We start from the raw sequence: 8,560 nt of genomic DNA, 5'->3' as shown, positions 1-8,560 counted from the left end.
TGTGTGTGTGTGTGTGTGTGTCTATACACACACACAAATGCACTGTGTCACCAGCATCCAGATTAAGAAACAGAATATCACCAGCATCCCCCAAACCCCTTTATGTCCCCTTCCAGTCATCATCTATCCAAGGGTAGCCACTATCCTGACTTCTAACACCATAAATCGTTTTTGCCTGTTCTTGGAATTCTACATAAATGGAATATGAAGTAAGTACTCCTCTGTGTATATGTGTATGAGATCAGGCATATTGTTTTGGGCAGTTGTCATTCATTAATGTTGTTCTTAGGTGTCATTGAGTCCGTTTCAATTCATAGCAATTCTGTGCACAACAGATTGAAACACAGCCTGGTCCTGTGTCATCCTCTCAATCTTTGTTATGCTTGAGCCCATTGTTGCAGACACTATGTCAGTCCACCTCATTGAGAGTCTTCCTCTTTCATGCCGACACCTTGCTTTACCAAGCAAGTTGTCCTTCTCCAGAGACTAGTCCCTCCTGATAACATATCCAAAGTAGTGAACTGAAGTCTTGCCACCTTCTAAGGAGTATTCTGGCTTTACTTCTTCCAAGACAGATTTGTTTATTCTTCTTGCAGTCCCTGGTATATTCAACAGTCTTCACCATCGCCATAATTTGAATGAATCAGTTTTTCTTCTATCTTCCTTATTCATTGTCCAACTTTTTCATACATAGGAGGTAACTGAAAATATCATGGCTTGGATCAGGTGCACCATAGTCCTCAAGGTGACATCTTTGCTTTTTAACACTGTAAGGAGATCTTCTGCAGCAGATGTGCCCAATGCAATATAGTCATCTCCTGAGTATCCGGGGGGATTGATTCCAGGACCCCCATGGATTTCCATAGATGGTCAAGTCCCTTATATAAAATGGTGTAGTATTTGCATATAACCTATACACAGCCTCCCATATACTTTAAATCATCTCTAGATTACTTATAATACCTAATTAAATGTAAATGCTGTGTCATAGCCTTTGAGGGATTGCTTTGACCATTTAACTGCTTCCCCCTCACTAATATTTTTGACCTGCGGATATGGATGGCTCACTGTATGTCGTTTGATTTCTTTCTTTTTTAAAATGTGATTTTATTGAAAGTTTACAGCACAAATTGGTTTTCCATTCAACCATCCATACACATTCTGTTTTGTGACATGTATTGCAATCCCTGCACTGTAGTAGCTTTCTTCCCACTTCCTCCCTGGGCTCACCTCTTCCCTTCCTCCTTCTTTCCCATCCCTTCCTGCCTTCCTAGCTCTATCACTGGGCAAATGCTGTCCTCTTGATCTCATATGCTTGATTGTTCTAATCAGTGCATACCCTCTTGATATTACTCTTCACCTTATAGGCCTATCATTTGACTGACAGTTGAGTCCTAGGCATTGCTTGATTTCTTTCTTTCTTTTTTTGTTTGTCATCCTTTGATTTCTTGACTGCTGCTATTGACTGTTGCTTTATAGCATTCCATTTTATGACAATTAGCATAGTGCCTAAGGCACTTGACTGCTAACCAGCAGGCTGGCAGTTCAAACCAACCAGCCACTCCTCAGAAGGAAGGTTGGGCAATCTATTTCTATAGTGATTGCGCCTTGGAAACCCAAGGAGGGGTCGCTGTGAGCCAGGTCTGACTCGATGGCACATAACAACAACAACATTATCGATAGGCATTTGGGTAGCTCCCTATTTGGGGGGGAGCTCTGGTAGTGTAGTGCCTAAGGCACTTGACTGCTAACCAGAAGGCTGGCAGTTCAAACCCACCAGCCATTCCTCAGAAGGAAGATGGAGCAATCTACTTCCATAGTGATGCTGCCTCGGAAACCCAAGGAGGGGTCACTATGAGTCAGGTCCAACTCGAGGGCATATAACAACAACAACAACATGCCCATTCTAGTACATGCTTTTAATGAACAGATAGACACATTTCTGTTGGGTATACATCTGTGTTGATCAATTGTCATTGTTGGGTGCCCTGGGGTGGACTGTGACTCATAGTGACCCCCTGTGACAGAGTAGACCTGCATCATGGGGTTTTCTTGGCTGTAATCTTTACAGAAGGAGCACTGGTGGTGCAATGCTTAAGCATTCTGCTACTAACTGGAAGGTGGGCTGTTTGAGCCTGCCAAGTGGCTCCACAGGAGAAAAAACCTGGTGATCTGCTCCTGTAAAGATTACAGATGAGTAAACCCTATGAGGTAGTCCTATAGGGTTGCTATATGTTAGAATCCACTAGGTAGCACATAGCAACAACAGTCGTCATGGAAGCTGATTGACAAGCTTTCTTTCTGCGAAGCCACTGGGTGGGTTCAGACCACCAACCTTTTTGGTCAGCCACCAGGCCTCCTTATGGTTGTCATACTCATTGCCTTGGAGTTGATTCCGAGTTATAATGACCCTGAGGGACAGAGTAGAACTGCCCCATAAGGTTTTCAAGGTTGTAATCTTCAGAAGCAGATTGTCACATCTATCTCCTTCAGAGCAGCTGGTGGGTTCAAACTGCCTACCTTTCAGTTAGCAGCCGAGCACTTAACCAGTGAGCTACCAGGGTTCCTTTGATGGACATTAAAAAACAAAACAAAACAAAACAAAAATCCACTGCCATCAAGTTGATTCTGACTCGTAGCGACCCCCATTGAGATTCCAAGGTGGTAAATATTTACAGAAGTAGATTGCCCCATCTTACTTCCACAGAGCAACTGGTGAGTTTGAACCACCAACCTTCTAGTTAGCAGTCAAATGCCTTAGACACTGGACCGCCAGAGCTCTTTTTGCTGGACATAGGATATGTATATACTTAGCTTTAGGAGACATCAGGAGAAATGCCAACACTGGGTATTGTTTGTCCTTTTCATTATGCTGTGAATGTGTAGATATTACAAAGTGTTTTAACTTGCATTTTTCTAATGACTAATGAAGTTGAGCATCTTTTTTATGCTTATTGGCCATTTGGAGCTCCTTTTTGTGACATGCTTCTTCTAGTCTTTTGCTCATTTTTCTATTTCGTTGTCTATCCTTTTAATATTGGCTTTTAGGAAGTTTTTATATATTCTAGACACAAGTCCTTGGTTAGATAAAGGAGTTAGGAATATCTTCTACCACTCTCTGACTTTAATTTTCACTGCCTTAATGGTGCCTTTAGGAGCTCTGGTAGCATAATGCCTAAGGCATTTGACTGTTAACCAGAAGGCTGGCGGTTTGAACACACCAACCAGCCTCTCTTCAGAAGGAAGACCGGGCAATCTACTTCTGTAGAGATACTGCCTCAGAAACCCAAGGAGGGGTTGCTATGAGTCAGATCCAACTTGATGGCAGTGAGTTTAGTTTTGTTTTTAATGGTGTTTCTGATAAACAGAACTTCTTAAATTTAATATAGTCTAATTTATCATTTTTGGGGGGAGTTAACTCTTTTGGGGTTATGTTTAATTAGAGTATCATTGATAAGTGGAAATCCCTTATTTTAACATAGTCAAGTTGCTCAATCTTTTCTTTTATAATTAGTTCTTTTAAAATGTTATGGAAGAAATTTTGCCCTACCCTAAGTTCATGAAGATATTCTCTTCTAAAAGCTTTATAGTTTTACCTTAGATATTTAGGTCCATAATCCACCTGGAATTGATTTGTGTGTATGATGTGTCAATTTCATTTTTTTCCATATGGATACTCAAATTGATCCCGTACTGTTTATTGAAAATGCCATTTCTTCCCAATTGCAATCCTGGCCAACTTTGACATAAATCAAGCTTCCATATATTCATGGATCTGTATCTGCCTTTCGTTTGCTTGGTGTATTTCCTCTCCCTACCAATACCACTCTTGTTAGGCCAGAGTAAACTCAAGCCACCAACATATCAGTTAGCAGCTTCCTCCGGGAGTCAGGCCCTGATGAGACAGACTGATAAAACAACAGAGGTGACAAAACCCGCCCAGGCTGGAAAGTCCCACGTGATGACAAACTTCCTCCTGTGAAGCCCCCTCATACTAACTAAGTGCAGACCCGTGCCAACAGCTAATTGGACCCTGCCATTTCCTTAGTGTCCCCAATTAAGTCCTCTCTGTGTCTATAAGAATCTATCCCCCCTGCCCGGGGGTTTGACTTCTCTGGCCTTGATGCTAGGGCACGAGAGAGAGAGAGAGAGAGAGAGAGAGAGAGAGAGAACCTTGACCGGGAGTGCTAATAAACTACTGCTCTGAAACAACTCCGGGTCCTGGTGTCTCAGCAACTCTGCATTACAACTCTCTCTTAATTACACCAGACTTTTAAGGATAAGATGCATCTGTAGGCATAAGCAGGGATATTACCTCTTAACACTTTCTGAAATTGACATCTGACATTATCCTTTTTGTTATAACACAGGCTAGAAGAAGTAAAATAACGAATATGGAAAATAATTAAAACTTTAAGAAAGGGTGGTTTAAAACAATACTGAGGGGTCATTTTCATAGCAATTATGATTGTAACCACACACACACACACACACAAAACCACATTTTGAAAATTCCCTGTGCTGTCAAGGATTCTGAGATATTGTTATTATTCGTAGTTGCCATTGAGTTGGCTCCGAATCATAGCAACCCTATGCACAACAGAATGAAACACTGCCCGGTCCTGTGTCAGCTTCACAATCCTTGCTATACCTGAGCCCATTGCTGCAGCCACTGTGTCAATCCATTTTGTTGAGGGTCTTCCCCTTTTTTGCTGACCCTCCAATTTACCAAGCATGATATCCTTCTCCAGGGAATGGTCCCTTCTGACAACATGACCAAAGTAGATGAGACGAAATCTGGCCATTGTCCATTCCAGGGAGCATTCTGGCTGCACTTCTTCCAAGACAGAGTCTTGGAAGTCCATGGTATTTTCAGTATTCTTCATCAACATCACAACTCAAAAAGCATCAACTTTTCTTCCAGTCTTCCTTGTTCAATGTCCAGCTTTCACATGCATATGAGGCAACTGAAACTACCATTGCTGGGGTTAGACACACCTTAGTCTTCAAGGAGACATCGTTGTTCTTCAGTGTTTTAAAGAGGTCTTTTGCAGCAGATTTTCCCAGTGCAATACGACATCTAATTTCTTGACTGCTGCTTCCATGAGTGTTGATGGTGGATTCAAGTAATATGAAATCTTTGACAACTTCAATCTTTTCTCCATTTATCATGATGCTGCTTATTGGTCCAGTTGTAAGGATTTTCATTTTCTTTATGTTGAGGGGTAATCCATACTGAAGATTGTAGTCTTTAATCTTCATCAGCATGTCATTTTCACTTCCAGCAAGCAAGATTGTGTCATCTGCATATTGTAGATGGTTAATAAGTCCTGCAATCCTGATACCACGTTCTTCTTCATATAGTCCAGCTTCTCAGATTATCTGCTCAGCATACAGATTGAGTAAGTATGGTGAAAGGATACAACCCTGACACACTCCTTTCCTGATTTTAAACCATGCAATATCCCCTTGTTCTGTTTGAATGACAGCCTCTTGGTCTATGTACAAGTTCCTCATGAGCACAACTAAGTGTTCTAGAATTCTCATTTTTCTCAATGTTATTTATAATTTGTTTAGATCCACAGAGTCAAATGCCTTTTCACAGTCAATAAAACACAAGTATACATCTTTCTGGTATTCTTTGCTTTGAGCCAGGATCCATCTGACATCAGCAATGATATCCCTCATTCCATGTCCTCTTCTGAATCCAGCTTGCATTTCTGGAAGTTCTCTGTCAACATACTGCTGCAACCATTTTTGAATTATCTTCAGCAAGATTTTACTTGCATGTGTTATCAATGATATTGTTTGATAATTTCCACATTCTGTGGTATCACCTTTCTTTGGAATGGGTACAAATATGGATCTCTTCTACTCAGTTGGCCAGGTAGCTGTCTTCCAAATTTCTTGCCATAGATGAATATTTCAAGATCTATCCTGAAGTGCAATGCTGTCAGTGATAGGATAATATCCATACACCTACAAGGAAGACCAGTTAATACAACTATTATTCAGATTTACACACTAACCATCAAAGCCAAAGATGAGGAAATTGAAGATTTTTACCAAACATCCAATCAAGATGTAATGATTATTACTGGTGATTGGAATGTGAAAATTGGAAACAAAGAAGAATCACCAGTAGTTGGAAAATAATGGCCTTGATGATAGAGATCACATGATGGAATTTTGTGAAACCAATGACTTATTCATTGAAAATACTTTTTTCAACAACATAAATGGCAGCTATACATGTAGACATCACCAAATGGAATATACCAGAATCAGATCAACTACATATTTCTTGCCAGCATGCCATCTGTTTGTTGAAACATCTTAATGGGTATTCCATCAATCACTGGAGCCTTGTTTTTTTTGCCAATTCCTTCAGTACTGCTTTAACTTCTTCCTTCAATACCAGTGGTTCTTGAAATATATGACACCTCCTGAAGTAGATGAACATCAACCAATTCTTTTTGGTACAGTGACTCTGTGTATTCCTTCCATCTTCTTTTGATGTTTCCTGCATCATTCAATATTTTGCTCATAGACTCTTTCAATATTGCAATTCAAGGCTTGAATTCTTTCTTCAGTTCTTTCATCCTGAGAAATGCTGAGCATGTTCTTCCCTTTTGGTTATCTAACTCCAGGTCTTTGCATATTTCATTATAATACTGTATTTTGTCTTCTTGAGCTGACCTTTGAAACTTCTGTTTAGCTCTTTTGTTTAATCATTTCTTCCATTCACTTTAGCTACTCTCAATTCAAGACTAAGTTTCAGAGTCTCTTCTGACATCCATTTTTATTTTTTCTTTCCCTCTGATCTTTTTAATGACCCTTTGTTTTCTTCATGGATGATGTTCTTGATGTCATCCCACAATTCCTCTGGTTTTCAGTCATTGGTGTTCAATGCATCAAATCTATTCTTCAGATGGTCTCTAAATTCAGGTGAGATATAATCAAGGTCATATTTTGGCTCTCGTGGACTTCTTTTAATTGTCTTCAGCTTCAACTTGAGCTTGCATATGAGCAATTGATGGTCAGTTCCACAATCAGCTCCTGGCCTTGTGTTGGCTGAAGATATTGAGCTTCTCCATCACCTCTTTCCACAGATGTAGTTGATCTGATTCTGGTATATTCCATTTGGTGATGTCTACATGTATAGCTGCCATTTATGTTGTTGAAAAAAGTATTTTCAATGAATAAGTCATTGGTTTCACAAAATTCCATCATGTGATCTCTATCATCAAGGCCATTATTTTCCAACTACTGGTGATTCTTCTTTGTTTCCAATTTTCACATTCCAATCACCAGTAATAATCATTACATCTTGATTGGATGTTTGGTAAAAATCTTCAATTTCCTCATCTTTGGCTTTGATGGTTAGTGTGTAAATCTGAATAATAGTTGTATTAACTGGTCTTCCTTGTAGGTGTATGGATATTATCCTATCACTGACAGCATTGCACTTCAGGATAGATCTTGAAACATTTTTTGTGACGATGAATGCCACGTCATTCCTCTTCAATTTGTCATTCACAGCATAGTAGATCATATGATTGTCTGATTCAAAATGGCCAAAACCAGTCCATTTCAGCTCACTAATGCCTAGGATATAGATCTTTATGCATTCCATTTCATTTTTGAAATTACAATTTTCCTAATTTCATACTTCATACATTCCAAGTCCTGATTATTAATGGATGTTTGCATCTGTTTCTTCCCATTTTGAGTCATGCCACATCAGCAAATGGAGGTCCTGAGAGCTTTACTCCATCCATGTCATTAAGGTCAACTCTACTCTGAGGAGGGAGCACTTCCCCAGTCATATTTTGAGTGCTTTCGAACCTGAGGGGCTTATCTTCCATTACTATATCAAACAATGTTTAAGGGCTATTCATAAAGTTTTCCAATAATATATGAGACAGTGTTTCATTGCTGTTTATAAAGTTTTCACTGGCCAACACTTTGAGAAGTGGATGGCCCCTTCCTTCTTCTGAGTCTGTCTTAGACTGGAAGCTCCCCTGACCTGTCCCCCATGGGTAACCCTGTATGACAAACTGACTGATAAGTGGTGGGATTCTGAGATGCAATCACTTAATTGTGGTATAACTTTAAAAATGCAAACATTCCTTTTGGAGGGCAATTCGACAAACATACAAACAGTACCATCTGTTAATTGACCCCCAAGGAAATAGTCAAAAGAAGAAAGATGTTTATAATAACAGTGTTTCTAACAGTAAAAACTGGAAACAACTTCAGTATTCTGAAATTGAATCATTAAGTAAATATGGTATGCCCACATAACCAAAGTATGTAGCTATCAAAATGATAAACATAAATATGTAAAATAGGAAAGAGTATGAAATCCTAAGCAAAAAAAAAAAAAAATCCTCAAGCTTGGATATAGAACATAGAGTACATAAAGTGAATGGAAGAAATGAAGTAAAAAAGATGAACAGAAGATTTCAAAGGGCAGCTTGAGAAGACAAAGTAAGGTAGGAAATATGCAAATATCTTAAGTCAGAAAACCAACAGGGGAAATGCTAGTCATTTCTCA

This window comes from Orycteropus afer, unplaced genomic scaffold (assembly GCF_000298275.1).
Source record: "Orycteropus afer afer isolate SDZICR_OR568_19922 unplaced genomic scaffold, OryAfe1.0 scaffold00039, whole genome shotgun sequence".
Taxonomy (NCBI): domain Eukaryota; kingdom Metazoa; phylum Chordata; class Mammalia; order Tubulidentata; family Orycteropodidae; genus Orycteropus; species Orycteropus afer.
This window is presented reverse-complemented; position numbering follows the sequence as displayed.